This window comes from Tenrec ecaudatus, chromosome 7 (assembly GCF_050624435.1).
Source record: "Tenrec ecaudatus isolate mTenEca1 chromosome 7, mTenEca1.hap1, whole genome shotgun sequence".
NCBI lineage: Eukaryota > Metazoa > Chordata > Mammalia > Afrosoricida > Tenrecidae > Tenrec > Tenrec ecaudatus.
The window spans coordinates 150,506,378-150,523,929 of NC_134536.1; the positions used below are offsets into that span (position 1 = coordinate 150,506,378).

At 41.3% G+C, this 17,552-nt stretch overlaps 1 protein-coding gene across 1 annotated transcript in view; it reads left to right on the plus strand.

The window, feature by feature from the left end:
* Positions 1-17,552, plus strand: part of F13A1 (coagulation factor XIII A chain) — a 295,105-nt gene that overhangs the window by 206,994 nt on the left and 70,559 nt on the right. The gene's annotated exons all lie outside the window — the stretch shown is intronic.

The window sequence follows — 17,552 nt, forward strand, 5'->3', positions numbered from 1 at the left end:
CTCAGTGCTGTTTTATTTAAGGAAGCCTAGCCTTGGAGGGAGATTCTCTGGGTAATTTTCACCAATACTACTGAGTTCTTAGAGGTCTTGAAATGAGTTCTAAAAATCATTAGCTGTCACCTCTCAAAATCTTCAGAAGTCAAAGAAAGCAAGGATGTGGCCTTCACTTGTCATCTCATCATTATCCAAGGGGGACAAAGTTGTTTATCCTGACATCCTGATTAAACAAATCTCATCAAATGGAGCATGATTGTAATTTTATACTGCTTCTTTAGAAAGAGGCAACAGAGGAATTCAATCACTTTGGAGGTTTATAATGCCCAGTGAGCCCTCTTGCATGCCAGGAACTGCTATGGAGCTGGATGGTGTGGAACAGGTCAAAGGGCCTTGGATGTGGATCCATGAATTTCTCAGGGCATTGCATAATAAGAGGAAAAATTTCAAGAGTACAGTGGATTTACAGCATAGGCTGCCAAACATGTTTGGCTTCAAATTGCCTTTTCGGGGGACAAAAATTTACTCAGGCCTGGCCCCGCCCCACAATTAAAAACAATTGTGCTCTAGCATATTATCCAGGATAAAGAAGAGATATTTGCTTTTGCACCTTCCTGGACGGCTCCAGCACCCCAAGGGAGTGGAGCAACCACTTTTGGGAACACTGATTTAGATAAAGAAACTTTACAATGCCAGATAAGATTTCAGACCAGTGTATGTATTTTCCAAGCTGGAACATTCGGCACATGACATTAAGAAATGTCTGTATGAAGACAGGCTATTGCTCTCAGGTCATGTAATCTTCTAATTCAGTCTCCCCCAAAATGAGGTAGAGAACCTGCCTAAACTCCATGAACCACATATCCCCCTCTTTGTATGCACGTCAGCAGAGGGGACCTCACTTCTGCTGAAGTCCACTTCTAAAGCTGGGACCATTCAGTTGCCCCAAATCAACATTGTGCTAAGGTCTCCCTAGCTCAGCGGACACTCCTACAAGAATGATTAGTGCACCTTACTGGAACTTCAAAGCAAGGATGAGGAGAGAGTAGCATGTGTGTCTCTGAGAAGACAACTCTACTTCTGTTGGTAGGTCGAACAGACGAAGCAACCTCTCATCACTAAAAAAAGTTTCACACTACTTATGTACACCCCAAGAGGAGAGTATACCTGGTATCATGTTCCTAATCAGACACGTTTGATCTAGTGTCTATCCAGCCCTGGGGACCCAGGCCATGTACTACAGATGATTGGGAAATTCAACTGTGCCCCTTTGAGGCACATAACATCCTTCAGAAGCCCACCAGAAGAATTTGAGATGGAAATCCCCCTAAGCAAACTGGACTTTACCTCAAACTCACCTGCATACTGCCTTGGGCTTAAGGCTGAAATCCCTAGTGTGGAAGAAGCAAGTGACTGGTATCCCAAAGTTATAGAATTGACAACAATTGCATTTTGGATCAGATGTCTTGCTTTAAAGGGTACCCAATGAATGGTGGCCCAAGAATATAATATATTTACTATCTTAATGCCCTCCTTTCTTTCTTTTTTGTTTTTGCAGTAGTTTGATAGGCATGGCTCTGCCTTTGGGAATGAGTGTTATTGAAAGTTTGACCCTATCACCAACTCCCATTTTGTGTAAATAGTGTCCAGTCACTTAAGAGTTTAATTTATACCAGTCAACAGTTCGTATATTGTGCTCTGAAGCTGGCCTCTACTTGTATAATTTCTTTCTCTCAACAATGTTTTCAGTTCTATACCATTGGCTAAACTAATAATACTATCAGTAGAGTTACCTTATGCCACTAGCGTGTGACTTATAATGTTCTATATCATAAAGCGATAATGATGTCCCTAAAGTAAACCAGAGACATATATGAACCATGGCTATATGAATGCTTTCTGGGCTTACACTTATTCTAGCCCCAATAGAAGAACACTTAGTTCTTGTGACCTGACCCTACTAGATGCTTGTCCTCATGAAGAGATCACTGAAGTTGTGGGTGTTAGCGCAAAGTCTGGTGAAGAAACCAGATGGTGCCTGACTATGAGAAAAAATATTGATTCTTCAAAGTTTCTCTTCAAACAAGCAGCCATCTAAGTAAGACATCAGCAAAGTCCACACCAGCCCATGTGAGCCAAAGATTGTAAATGATAAAGTCCAAATCCAAAGGAGGAAATGGGATCCAAGTTTAAATTGCTAACACTCAGTTAGCAGAAGGTTATGGATGCCATTAGAAGCCCCAAATCCATTTGCAGGTCCACACATGGATTAAGCCTCTGGTGAATTCCCTCTGAACAGTCGGGGGTGGTGAATCCCCTTGGTATGAGAGAACATGGTAAATCTATTATGGTAAATGTAGTTAGATGAAAATGTAATACTTTATCATTTGATCTCAATTTAAAGTTGTTTTTGTTTTTAATATTTTCTATTTTCTTTTATTTTTGTCCCATTTTTATTGGGAGCTCAGATATTTTAACAAAGCATAGTTCAATTAGATCAAGCATGCTTGTACAATTGTTACCACCATCCTTTACATAACATTTTCTTTCTTCTTGTACTCTTTGATATCATTCATCTCCCCTTTATTCCTGCCCACCCACCCTACCTTCCAAGGACCCTTGTTATTATATTAAATATAATATTGTTGTTATTCCTTCTTTGCCCTCCCCACCTGGCCCCCTGTATCTTACACCATCCAATGCATCCATTCACCTGAAATTCTGTTATTCATTTCCCTAGATTGGACTATATAGTCAATGTTGCTACCAGTTCTCCCTTCTCTTTCCCTCCCCGCTCCCCGACTCTCTGCTTTCTTTTTTATTGAGGTTTTCCTATAGTTTTTTTCTGTTCGTTTTTGTTGGGGGAGGCTTTATTTGTTTGTTTGCTCCTATTTGTGTTTTGTTTCATTTTCTCTATATGAAGTGTAGGTAACTCTATATAGACAGTCACTGCATTAATAATTACCTAAGGACATGACAGTGGGGGGTGGGAGGAAATGGGGCACTAGCAGCAATGAGTATGAGAAGAAAATGTTCTGAAATTGATTGTGGTGATGGTTGCCCACTCTTTTTAATAGGATTGAATGACTAAATTGTATGTTATATGAAGAATATGCTAATAAAACAATCGTTAAAAGGAATGTTTTTAAAGATTCCTTTCTCAAGGCATTGAGATCTAAATTCATGCATGCTGATTTGGTTAGTGTCCATAGAGTTGGCATTAACTCAGAGTGACCTATGCCATGCACAGCCAAACAGTTCTCTGCCATCTTCATGAATGTTGGTGTGTTTGAATCCATTTTGGTGACCACCATGTTTTTTTAAGTATTGCGTTCATGTTCTAGCAGGACATCACACAATATTCAGCTATAACCCATAGGCTTTTCATTGGCTAATTATAAGAAGTAGATTAGCATGCTTTTCTTCCCAGCCTGTTTTATTACAGAGCTCCACTGAAACCTCTTCAGCCCGAGTAAACCTTACAGTTACCTCAAATACTCGTGGCATGCCGTCCAGCAGCACAGCAACGTTCAAGAGATCACATGACAGACAGACAAAAATTGAGGGAAAACAAATGAGGCATGAGTGAAGCTGAAAGCGATCATGTGTCACTAATTAGATATACTATAGGGAAGGGATGAAACCTTTCCACATCTTCTAGTCAATTGAAAGTGAATATGCACAAAGAGACGTATTTACTTGAGTTCTGAAAATGCACAGCATGTTTATCTTTGTCAGGAGATTTTGAATTGAAATAAGGGTGTTTGGGGGCATATTAATAATGGCGATGCGAAAGCTTGAATAAAAAGTGGGCACTAGTATCTGTTAGGATTGCAATGTTTTCTTGTTTTTCTATTGACCACTCAATACATGCAACCCGCCTCCCTCCAAGCTTCTGAGTAAAGATAGAGGCTCTTGAGTAGAAAAAGCCTACCCCATCTTCCTGCCCCAAGTTTTCTACATCATCACTTTGATGTGCAACGTATCTCCCTCCCTCCCACTGTGATCCACATCTCGCTTTCACCACCTGTTCATGACCAGTGATCCTGACGTCATCCTACCACATCCTGGAAACTTGAGTTCCTTGAGCCCTGCTCTCTTAATTGCTCTATTACCTTTAACTAGACCCTTCCTTCATAACCATGTCTTAATCTTCCCCATTTCTAAAAATAACTAGTGTCCTGTAGGTTATTTATTCCTTCCACAAACTCCATCACCCTCAAGTAAGAAACCCACACTGTTTCTCTCCCCTTCCACTTGCTCTTCATCCTTTGCCCCCACCTCTTCCATCTCTAATCAAACGCCATCAAATTTTGCGTGTCATAAGCGCATAAAAAATAGATGCCAGGTTCCATATCCTGGATCTCTTGCAGGCAGTTCAAGATCATCATCTTCACATTGAGAGATCTGTCCACCATCACCTCCACCTCAACACAAATCTTCTCTTCCTCCTCTAGTTGGTATTAATACGTGGAACCATTCTGCTTCCTGGAAATGGCTTTTCTTCTATTCATCTAGCTCCCTGACAGTTCCACATACTGCTCAGTGTACCTCTTGATAGCTCCTCTCCCTCTCCACAGGGATGGCCTCTTCTGTGCTGAACACACCTTTCACTTATCCTAGATCTTTGCAGTACCACCGCTGGGGTGGGGGAGGGGAGGCTTGGCTCTGCTTCCAATCTTGCCTCTCCATGCACAGAAGTAGGATATTTGTAACATTTCTTTTTTTAAGGTAAGGTTTTCAATTTTAACATTCTTAAATAATTTCAAGGCCTTCTTATATATATGTGTGTATATATATAATTAAATCATTTTATTGGGGGCTTGTACAACTCTTATCACAATCCACACATACATCCATTGTGTCAAGTACTTTTCTAAATTTGTTGCCCTCATCATTCTCAAAACATTTGCTTTCTACTTGAGCCCCTGGTATTTGCTCCTCATTTTCCCCCTTCCTTCCTGCTCCTCCCTCCCTCATGAACCCTTGATACTTTATAAATTATTATTATTTTGTCATGGCTTATACTGTCCAATGTCCCCCTTCACCCAGTTCTCCACTGTCCATCCCCCAGGGATGGGGTTATATGTAGATCCTTGTCATCTGTTCCCCCCACCTTCTCTCTACCCTCCCAGTATCACCATTTTTACCACTGGTCCTGAGGGGTTCATCTATCCTGGATTCCATGTGTTTCCAGTTCCTATATGTACCAGTGTACATCCTGTGGTCTAGTTGGATTTGTAAGGTAGAATTGGGATCATGATAGTGGTGGGGGAGGGGAGAAAGCATTCAAGAACTGGAGGAAAGTTGTATGTTTCATCGTTGCTACATTGCACCCTGACTGGCTCTTCTCCTCCCCGTGACCCTTCTGCCTTCTTATGGTCTATGAATAAAACCCAGATACATAACAAGCCATCTAACTGTTCCATAGTCTTATCTTCACCTCTACCATACATTCCACACCATTGAGTCAATTCTAATTCATAGTGACTCTGTAGAGTGTTTCTGAAGCTGTAGATATTTACTGGAACAGAGAGTCCCATCTTTCTCCTTCAGGGTAACTAGTGGGTTTGAACTAATCACCCTGTGGTTAGCAGTCCAGTGTTCACCTATGATACAAGTGTTTCAAAGCATGCCTCTTGGAACTCTGTCACTAACTGGCTGCTTGACCTTGGGACTGGAGATAATAATAATAGACTCTTCCTCACTGGGTGCTGGGAAAATCAGCTGTCTTGGCACACATAAAGTCTGTGAATACTGCCTGGCATGTTATAAGTGCTGCCCCTATTTGTTAATTTTGTGATTACCTGTCCACCTACCACTACCATCAGTCTTCACCCATGCACACAAATATGCACACATGAGTCCCTTAAGTAGCAACAAACAACTTCTATTTCCCTTTCATAGCTCTATTGGTCTTACTTATTTTATTGACCTCCCATTTCTCTTTCCACTGAAATTTCAGCTCAAATAGTACCTCTCATGTGAAGTCTTCTTTCTCTCCATCCCCATTGCCATCATAGCAATGTTATACGGATTTCCAAGTTGTAAATCTATACAGGAACAGACAGCCTCATCTTTCTCCTTCTGTGTGGCTGGTGGGTTTGAACTGCTGACACTGCAGATAGTAACTGAATGAGCAACCCACTTGGCCTCCAGGGATCCTTGCTTCCCTGGTGCCTAGAAATTTTCTCTACTGAGATTGCACTATCACCTAAATAAACTTCCATAAATCACTTAAACTATATATCTTCTGAAGTTCTGAGAGCTGTCATTTTTGAGTACTACCACATGGCAAGCCCTATTCTAAATGCTTTACATAATTCTCTGTTTGCGTTATAGTATTTTAAAATAAGGAAAACAAACTCACTGCCGAGGTGTCAAATCTAAATCATAGCAAGCCTCCAGGGCAGAATAGAACTGCTCCCTGGGGTTTCTGAGGCTATAAAACTTTGTGGGAGTAAATTCTCTTGTTTAAATCACAAACATGTGCATGCATGTCACACGTTTCCATAGGGTTCGTTTCATCTCATGGTGACCCATGCGTGTTGGAGCAAAACTGTTCTCCATAGGCTTTTCAAAGGTTGCTTTTTTTCTTTTTATTTTTAATCATTTTACTAGGGGCTCATACAACTCTTATCACAATCCACACATAAATCAACTGTGTAAAGCACATCTGTACATTCATTGCCCTCATCATTCTCAAAGCATTTGCTCTTCACTTAAACCCCTGGCATTAGATCCTCTTTTTTTCCCTTCTCCCTCCTGTCCCCCCTCACTCATGAACCCTTGGTAATTTATAAATTATTATGTTGTCATATCTTGCCCTGTCCGACGTCTCCCTTCACCCACTTTTCTGCAGTCCATCCCCCAGGGAGGAGGTCACACGTAGATCCTTGTCATCAGTTTCACCTTTTTAACCCACCCTCCCTCAGCCCTCCCAGGATCGCCACTCACACCACTGGTCCTGAAGAGATCACCTGCCCTGGATTCCCTGTGTTTCCATTTCCTATCTGTACCAGTGTACATCCTCTGGTTCAGCCAGACTTGCAAGGCTGAATTGGGATCATGATAGTGGGGGTGGGGAGAGGAAGTATTTAGGAACCAGAGGAAAGTTGTATTCTTTATCGATGCTACATCGCACCCTAACTTGCTAGTGTCCTCCCCGAGACCCTTCTGCAAGGGGTTATCCAGTGGCCTACAAATGGGCTTTGGGTCTCCACTCCACCCTCCCTTCCTCATTCACTATGATATGATTTTTTGTTCTGATGGTGCCAGATACCTGATCTCTTCAACACCTGGTGATCACACAGACTGGTGTGCTTCTTCCATGTGGGCTTTGTTGCTTCTGGGCTAGATGGCCACTTGTTTACCTTCAAGCCTTTAAGACCCGATGCTCTATCTTTTGATAGCCGGGTAAAAAATAGGCCTTCCTTCTGAGGTTCTCTGGCTGAATTCAAACCTCTAACCTTTCAGTTCGTACCACAAATGTTAACCTTGCACCACCCAGAGGTGCCTAAGCCTCGTGATAAACATGAATATTTCAGTAGTTGGTTTATATATTTGTCTCTTCCCCTGGTACTTAGTGGATGAAAACTTGTGCAAGATGCCAAAACATTTTAACTGAGCTGATTATTTGTGGACTGAACTTAGGGAGAGGTGGAAAAATGAACAAATTACTGACATTGAAAGCCTTTTAAGGAAAGGATGGATCATAATTGGAGCTGAAATTCAGTGCTGCAAGCAGCTCACTACATCGTTAAATTGTTATTACTACATGAACATTTTCTAGAGTGCTGATAGGTTAATGGTTTCTCATTTGTTTCTACACTGCCTTATGATTTCAGGTCTTCCCAAGGACATAGTAATACAATTCATGATAACATTTTATTTCATTCTCTTGCTTCAAGGGTCATATGCAAAATCTTAAAGAGTTTTGCATGGCGCTTCTCCTGGGTGTCTCACCAGTGAGAAAGAGTAAAGAGGTGCTCACCTTGATAACCTCTTCCACGAAGTGGGACTCACCCCAAATTCTAGAGAAATACAATGAATAGTTAATGGAATCATTTCTAAGACAATGGCAAGAGATCATAAACAAAGAGTACTTTATAGGCTGATTGGTACAAAGATGTGTTTTTTATACAATATAAAAGAAATTAAAATACATATGTATTTCTTTTTCATTTGTTTTCTTACCATTTCCACACATAGCAAATCCCTCATTCATTCTGTGGCAGGCCATGGATAAGATAAAGCCTGCATTTAAATGTAAAACCTAAAATTATAAATATCATCAATGAAAAAATAGGGACAAACTTGGGGTCCCCAATTTATGGGATAAATAGATTATCAAGCATAACTAAAAATGCACAAACAACGGAGATAAAATAGACAACTGGGCTCTCCTAAAACTTAAACAGTACACTTCAGACTGGGGGGGAGGGAAATGTTTCACGATGACATAGCTAATAAACACTAGTCTAAAATGTATAAAAAACTTTAATACCTCAACAACCACAAAAATCAACAATCCAGTTAAAACATGGGCAGTGGACACGAAAGACACTATCAAAGAAGACATGCAGGCACAAATGAACATAAGAAGAGATCCCTCTGTACAATGGAACAATACGCTGCCTGCTCACAGTGTTCTTACGTTTGCGTCCAGCAACGCAGCCGCTGTGTCAATCCTTCATGTCAAGGACCTTCCTCTTTTTGCCGCACCATTGCTTTATCCAGAGTGATACACTTCCCAAGGGACTGATATTCTCTGACAAAATAAATGTCCCAAATAAGTGAGAGAAGGTCTCTCCATCATTGCCTCTAAGGAGCATTCTTGCTGTACTTCTTCCAAAACCAATTTGTTTATTCTTTAGAAGTCCATGGTATTTTCATTATTGAAAATACCCTGGCTTCAGTCAGGCATACCTTAGTCCTTAAAGTAATAGCCTTCCTTTCCAACACTTTAAAGAGGCGTTGTACAGCAGGTTTACCCAGTGCAATACACCATTGGGGCTGCTGATGGCTGCTTTCATGAACATCGATTGTGGATCCAAGCAAGACATCATCCTTGACATCTTCAATCTTTTCTCTGCTTATCATGATGTTACCTGCTGGTCCAGTTATGAACGTGTTGGTTTTGTTTACATTGAGTTTCAATCCATACTGAAGGCTGGAGTGCTTAGTCTTCAGTAATCTTCATCAGTGCTTAAGTTTTTCTCACTTTGAGCAAGCAGGATTGTGGCATCTGCATACTGCAGGTTGTTAATGCGCCTTCCTAATACCACATTCTTCTTCATGCATCCCAGTTCTTATTATTAGCTCAGCACACAGTCTGAATAGTATGATAAAGGATGCCACACTGATGCTCACCTTTCTTGATATTTTTTAAACATTTTATTTTATTAGGGACTCATACAACTCTTATCACAATGCATACATATATCAATTGTAAAAAGTACATCTGTACATTCATCGCCCTCATCATTTTCAAAGCATTTGCTCTCCACTTAAGCCCTTGGCATCAAGTCCTCTTTCCCCCCCCTCCCTCCCTCTTTTCTTGATATTAACCATGCAGCATGTCCTTGTTCTGTTTGCACAACTGCCTCTTTATCCATGTACATGTTCTTCGTGAGCACAGTGTAGTGTTCTGGAATTTCTATTCTTCTAAAGTTGATTCATAGTTTGATCTGGTCCACTCAGTCAAGTGCCTTAGCACAGTCGATAAGAGACACTAAACATCTTTCTGGTATTCTCTGCTTTTAGTCAAGATCTATTTGATATCAGCAATGATATCCCTGGTTCCACATTCTCCTCTGACTCCAACCGGAACTTCTGACAGCTCCCTATCAATGTAGTGTTGCAACCTTTATTGGATGATCTTCAGCAAAATTTTACTTGCATATGACATTGTTCTATAATTTGAGCATACTGTTGGGACACTTTTCTTTGGAAGGGGTAGAAATATGGATCTTTTCTTGGTGGCCAACTGCTGTCTCCTAAATTTCTGGTTATGGAAACAGTTCATTTGGTATTTCATCAGTTCCTGGAGCCTTGGTTTTGGCTAAAGCCTTCAGTGAAGCTTGTAGCTCTTCCACGACCATTGATTCTTGCTGATATGCAATTTCTGCCATCATAATTTTCAGTACATTTTCTTTCTTCTTGAACTCCTTGATAGCAGCTCCCCTTTACCCACTCCCTCCCCCACCCTACCACCCCCTTGAATCCTTAATATATTATTATTATATTTTTGCCATAACTTATGCATTCCAATGTATTCCTTCACCTAAAGTTCTGCTGTGTTCATTCCCCTTGAATGGGGTTATACAACAATCATTGTTGTAAGTTCCCCATTACCCACTTCCCCCCACTCTCTTCCCATAGTCTCAGGGTATCATTACTCCCATTACTGTTCCTGAGGGGTTTATCTGTCTTGTATTGCATGCATTGAAAAACCTTAATTGTACCAATATACATGCACAGGCCTAGCAAGATTAGTGATATAAAACGAAGACCACAATAGTGGGAAGGGAAAATTTTAAAGAGCTAGAAGATAGTTATGTGTTTCATCAGTGCTATAATGCACCCTGGATATATTATCCCTTCCATGTGACCCTTTTGTGAGAGACTGTCCAATTAACTAACAGGATGTCTTAGGGTCTCCACTTTGCCTATGCTCCTTCATATCAATTTGATTGCTTGTTTTTGAACTTCTGATACCTATTTCCATCAACATCTCATGATCACCCAGGCTGGCATGCTTCTTCCATGTGGGCTTTGTTGATTCCTTGCTAGATGGCCACTTGTTTAGCTTCAAGCCTTTAAGACCCCAGATGCTAAGTCTTTCAATAGCTGGACACCATCAGCATTCTTCACCACATTTGCTTATACACTCTTTTTGTCTTCAGAGATTGTGTCAGGAAGGTGAGTATCATACATTGTCATATTAAAACAAACCCCACTTGTACTGAGGTAGCATTTAAGTAGAGGGCCAAAGTCCATCTGCTTCCTTATATGTGTGTACATATATACATACATAGACAAATATATCTATTTTTATATATTTACATATCCATGTTTATATAATTTTTATTTCCTTGTTGTTTCCTCTATTTTTTTCTTTCCTCTTGCCCCACTATCATATTGATCCATCATTTGCTCTCAATAATTCCTCTAAGATACATCTCAGTTGATCACACATCACTAGGGATCCTATACCCTCCTCACCATCAATTATAGACCCCTTGCTATTCCCCTGTACCTGGAGTATTGGCTCACTGTTCCATTCTCCCCCTCTCCCATGTCCACCCGGAATGTTGGGTTCATGTCTCCTTGAGATTGCTTGTATAGCTAGACATCAAGAAAGAAAGAAAAAAAACACACATATTAATAGTTCTACATCTAACTGCTGACCTTGGTGAATATGCCCCAACCAGTTCAGATGAGGTGTCAAGTGCTGCCTCCCAAGTCAGAAATCTACTTCCGGATTCCTCAGGGACTTCATGGCTTTGTGCCCATTGCTGATCTGTTATACGCCCCTCTTGGTTTGCCCACATGTGGGAGATCAGACCAGCTTCACTCCCCCAACTATATCTCCAGAGCTGTCCTCTAGTGCTGTGAACTCGGGGCCAGCTCTGCTGTCCTCTAGTGCTGTGAACTCGGGGCCAGCTCTGCTGTCCTCTCTGTGAACTAGCTGCTCTCAACAGGAACATCACCCCCTGCGTGTGTGCCAGAATGATGTGGTTCGTTCTCTCTCTCTCTCTCTCTCTCTCTCTCTCTCTCTCTCTCTCTCTCTCTCTCTCTCTCTCTCTCTCTCCCTTTTAGTTTGTTCCCATGTGAACAGGGCAGAACAGCCACTTTCCCCAGACTGTAGCTTCAGTACTGTCCCTTGTGGCACTGTCATCTCGGGAGGGGGACATCATAACTCGAGCGGGACCAGACTTGCAGTCCTCTCTGTTAGTGGGCTGCTCCGTGCAGGTACGTCACCCTCAAGGATTGCTGCACTGGAATGAGATCTGCTCTCCTTCTCCCCTTCCTGTGGAGACATAAACATACCCTCTGCATGGGTAGATTAATGCCGTGCTTCCCAAATGACAACTTTTTCTTCCCTCCTCCCTCTGTGAGCTTTAAAGGCATGAGGGAGGAGGAAAAGATGTTTTTCACCCCAAGTGCTCTCTGCACGTTTTTTCCTTTCTTTTTATTGTTGATGCCATGTGCATCCTTGGGTTTGGTATGACCCCAGCCAGAGTACGTGGTCCTTAGCCCAGAGACTACGTGGTATGTTCATTTTCCTCTATACTCACTGCTGTTTGAACTTAACTTCAGTGGATGAACTTGTCCTTTTGTGCTTGGCTAACTTCACTCAGCATAATTTCCTCCAACTCTTTCCATGATGAGATATGTTTCATGTTTTCAATGCTGCTTTTTCGAGATGTATAATAGATCATAGTGTGTATATACACCACAGTTTTTTTTAATCCATTCATCTGTTGGTGGAAATTTCGGCTGTTTCCAATTCTTTGCGATTGTGAATATTGGAATATTGGAACACAGATGTGCTGCTATGAATATTGGAACACAGATGCCTGGTCATGGTCTGGTTCTTACCTTTTCTGGGGATATACTCAGTAGGGGTATTGCTGGATCGTAAGGTAACCCAATTTTCATTTGTTTTAGGTGTCATAAAATCACTTTCCACAGCAGTTATATGTCTCTACAAGACCATCAGCAGTGGATGAGAGTTCCCATGACACCACACCCCCTCCAACATTTGTTGCTTTCTGTTTTTTTTTTTTTTTGAATTGGGCTATCTCTGAGGGTGTTAGGTGGTATTGGATCATTGGATGAATCTGCATTTCCCAGATGGATAATGATCAGGAACATTTTCTCATATGTTTATTGGCCATTTGTGTTTCCTCACTTATGAATCTTCTGCTCAGGTCTTTTGCCCACCTCCTCAGTGGGAAATTCACTTGTTTCTTATTCTAAGCTTGCAGAGTTTTGTAGATTTTAGCAATAAGCTCTTTGTCTGATATATAATTGCCATTGCTAAGTATCTTTTCCCAGTCTCTGGATTCTCTTATTACTGTCTTGATGAAGTCTCTCAATGAACAAGGTGTGTTATCTTTAGTATGTCCAACTCATTAATTTCAGCTTCCTCTGTGTGTGTATCATTCCTTATTTCTGATAGCCCATACATTCCCTGTAGCAAAATTTGCCCCAGTTTTCTCATTGGGATTTTACCTCCAGGTCTATGATCCACCTCGAATTTTTTTGTGTGTGTATGGGGTGAGGTAAGGGTTTTGCTTCATTTTCTTTCTTTCTTTTAATCATTTTTGGGGGACTCTTACAGTTCCTGTTACAATCCATATATATTTTTAAATATTCTAATTTTCCTAGATTAATATTTTATACACTTCAGGTTTCAATTATTAATTGATATTTTCAGCTGCTTCTCATTGAGGCATGCTCCACCAGTCAATAAACTAGAGGCTTTACTCCTGCAACCTTTAGTCTATGCTCTTATGGGCAATTCTACTTTGAGAAGGCAGCTCTTCTTCAGTCATCCTTAGAGTTCCTGTGGACCCAAGGGGCCCATCTTCACAGGCAATCTTTGCCATTGTTTTGCCTCTTTCCATGAGATTTCCAGTATCTAACAATGTTTTTACTCTGTTCTTAAGGTTTGGTGGGGGGGAATTCCTCTGAAAGGTATGACCTCTTCCTGCTCTGCTGAAACCTGTTCACCACAAGTGACCCTACTTCCATTTGAAATGCTCCTGATAGAGCTTCCAGAATCACTGCAAAGCACAAAGAAATACACAAGTGGTCCAGGAGCTAGTGGAGATATGAAAATAAAACAACAATAAAGTAGCCTCTCACTCCACCATTAATAGCAATATTTTTTTAAGTGAAAGAAAACTGCTACTTAAAAATGTGTCGAAAGATTAGTTTCTTCAAATATGCTGGTGTGTTTCTAAAATGGTAGTACTACTGAGGGAAATTGTATGGTATTGCCTTAAAAAGTTGGAAGTAGAAATACCATATACCTAGCAATCTCTCTAAAATAAAGAGAAACATTTGGAGTTGCATGACGCTAAAAGACAACAGAGGTCAATACTATTCCATGCACCCGTCTGCAATGACACCAATAATCGATGAGCAGATATGTAGGTAAAACAGATGCAATAATGTGAAAAGGAGTATGTCCAAATGTACGTATGGCAGAGGATGATTCTACATATGTACTTTTATGCCTTGTAAGTACAAGGAGGCTTCAGAAAATTGATGGAAAAATAGAATTTTAAATGATTGAAAATTTTCTATGAACTTTTCAAAGCTCCTTCATATATCTATGAATATAATCGAACATGCAGGGGGCAAATTTTAGGAAACATCTTAGTCATAGTCAAACTCCTTGACTGAATGAAGTTTGGGGGACACTGAGCCAGAGTCTCAAGGGACAGCAAGGTCAATTGACATAATGTAGACTGCCAAAACAATGTTCTAAATTGTACTTTGACGAATAGTAACCAGTGCCTTAAACCCTGATGAGTAATTAGCCATCTGTGATGGGTCTCTCCCTCCCTGTCTGGTGCAAAGAAGAGTGAAGAAAATTACAAACTCAAGAAAACAATTGGTCCAAAGGAATAATGGACAACATGAACAAGAGCTTCCACTACCCTGAGGTCAGCGTAAATAAGTGATACCCAGCTATCATTAATGACCACTCTGATCAGACTCACTATAAAAGGTACTGGGCAGAATAAGTGGAAAATATAGAAAAATTGAAAATCATAAAAAATACCTTACTTATTGGAAAACTCCTAAGACTATGGCCCTTAGACATCAAACCTAAAACTGAAAACTAGCTCCCTCAGGGGATTCACTGTTAGCCAAATAATACCCACTTCTATCAAGTTGATTCCAACCCATAGTGATCCCAACATACAGTTTCCAAAATTATAAATCATGTGGGAACAGACAGACTCATCATTCTCCTGTGCAACACCTAGTGAGAGTGCTCCACCAATCTCGTTATCAGGCTTAGCCCACAGTGCCACCCAGGTTCCTGTATAGGCCTATATAGTAAACAATAACGCCACAGAGAAACATACTACTCAGAACATTAAACCATAAAAAATCAAAAGGGCAGCATAGTCTCCAAAATGAGACCCAGCAGGTGGAAAAGAACAAGAAAAAGGATGACTAGAAATGGAGAGCGCAGGGAGGAAGTGGGAAGAGCGTTGGTCTAGTGTGAGGATTGCAGCCAATGTCATGAAACAAAATTCATATAAAATGTTGAACGAGAAAGTAACTTGCTTCGTATATGCTCACCAAAAATCACGATTAAAAACCACTTAAACATCAAAGCTTTTTAATTCACAATGCACATATTAAAATGTCACCAGGTGTTCTTGAAATAACTAGCCATGTTGATGGGGAAACAGGACACTAATACACCCACGGGGAGGGTCCTGTTCATGTCTCCACAGGAGAGGGAGAGAGGGACCAGACCCTATCCCAGAGCACTAAGCCTTGTGGGCAACATACCAGCATGAGCTATGTTGACCCCCTCCCCAGAAAAAAAGTAATACAGAGGACAGCACTGGAGATGCAGCCCAGGGAGAGTGACAGGTCTGCCAGACCAAGGTGCAAACTAACAGGGAAAGAGAGATAGTAAGAAAGTGGGCTTCATCATGGCCCACCAGGCCCCAAGGACGACATCCCTGCTCAGAGCAGCCAATGTACAGAGAGGATCATAGGGCCGGCCCCACCATGAGACCTGACATTCCCTCACTGGCCCATAGCACTAAGGGGGACAGCATTGGAGACACTGTGCAGAAAGGATGCCTGTTCTGCCCCACACTCAGCAGGGGGGGAACACAAAGTGAGTGCAACAGGACAGCAAGGATAGAAAAATAACCAAGTCCCCATGGAATCCAGAAAATAGAATTCTGACTGGGGCTCAGGGGTTGGGACCTCATCTGACCCAATTGAAAAACTCCCATAAGAGTCAGCAGACAGACTTGGAACAGTCTATCATGTTTTGGTTTTGTTTTGTTCTTTTTTTTCCCATTTGCTCTGTGTATCTATCTAAGATACACAGAACAAGCAATCCTGTGGAGAAAACAATGGGACCTAAGGCGAATGAGAAGGGAGCGGGGAGGGTGAGCAGGAATACAACAAACTCAGGGATAAGGGAATAACAAGAAATCTAAAGTTGATGACAAATAGGGTCTATAATGCCTGCTGGGGGTTGATCAAGTGCAATGAATCCGAGAGAAATTACTGAGAGGGGAGCATGATAGTGGGACAGGAGGAAGGTGAAAGGAAATAGAGGAAAGAAGTAGGAAGCAAAAGCTATTTGTGGAGGTATATCTTTAGGCATGTATATATATAAATTAATTAATTTGTAATGAAAGGGATATAGGTCAATGCATTACGATAGCAGACAGACTTTGGGCCTCTACTCAAGGCCTCCAAATGGAACTCTTTGATACCTTCCCAACATGATTGCTGAAGACAAAATGGATGAATAAGCAGATGTGGTGGAGAAAGCAATTGTGCCCAGCTATAAAAAGATATAGCATCTGGGGTCTTAAAAGCTTGAAGTTTCACAAGTGGCCATCTAGTAGGGAAGCAAATAAGTCCACATGAAAGAAGCGCACCAGCTTGTGTGATCATGACGTGTTGCTGGGATCAGACATTAGGAATCAAAAGATCTCAAACAATTATATCAATATGAAAGAGGGTGGTTAGAGTGGATACCCAAAAGCCCTTCTGTAAACAATTGGATCTCCCCCGCCCCCAGAATGGTTACAAGGAAGGCACGATTCAACCAGGAGACAGGATAGCACTGATGAAACACACAGCATTCCTCTAGTTCATGAATGCTTTCTCCCTCCCCCCCCCCCCCCCACTACTATGACCCAGTTCTACCTTACAAATCTGGTTAGACCGGAGTACACACATCAGGACAGATAAGAGCTCTCAACACATGGAGTTAAGGACAGAGAAAACCCTCAGGAACAGTAGTGGGAGTAGCGATATCACGAGGGTAGGGAGATGGTCCGGGCAAGGGGAAGGGGGAGAAAGGGGGAACCATCATGGTGTTTGATATAGCCACTCCCTCCAGGGAACGAATACCAGAAATGTGGATAAAGGGCGACAATAGACAGTGTAAGATACAAAATGACAATAATAATGTATAATTGATCAAGGATTCACGAGGGTGTGAGGGCGGGGGAAGGAAGGGAAAAGGGAGGTGCTGATAACAAGGGCTCAAGTAGAAAGAAAATGTTGATATCCATGTATATACAACAGTGCTTAATACAACTGAATTGTTCTAAGACTTGTAAGAACCACACAATGAAATGATGAAGAAAACAAATAAGAAAATGAAATCGATAGCCATAGGAGAAAAGTAACGTCCAACCTAGGACTGTCCCTAAGGTGCACCAATGGAGAGGGGTTTGCCAGCAAACTCGTCTGCTTTCTCAGTATGTCTCCAGAAACTCCAAACTACCTGAATACATTCCAATAATCTCTAGAGAAGATGG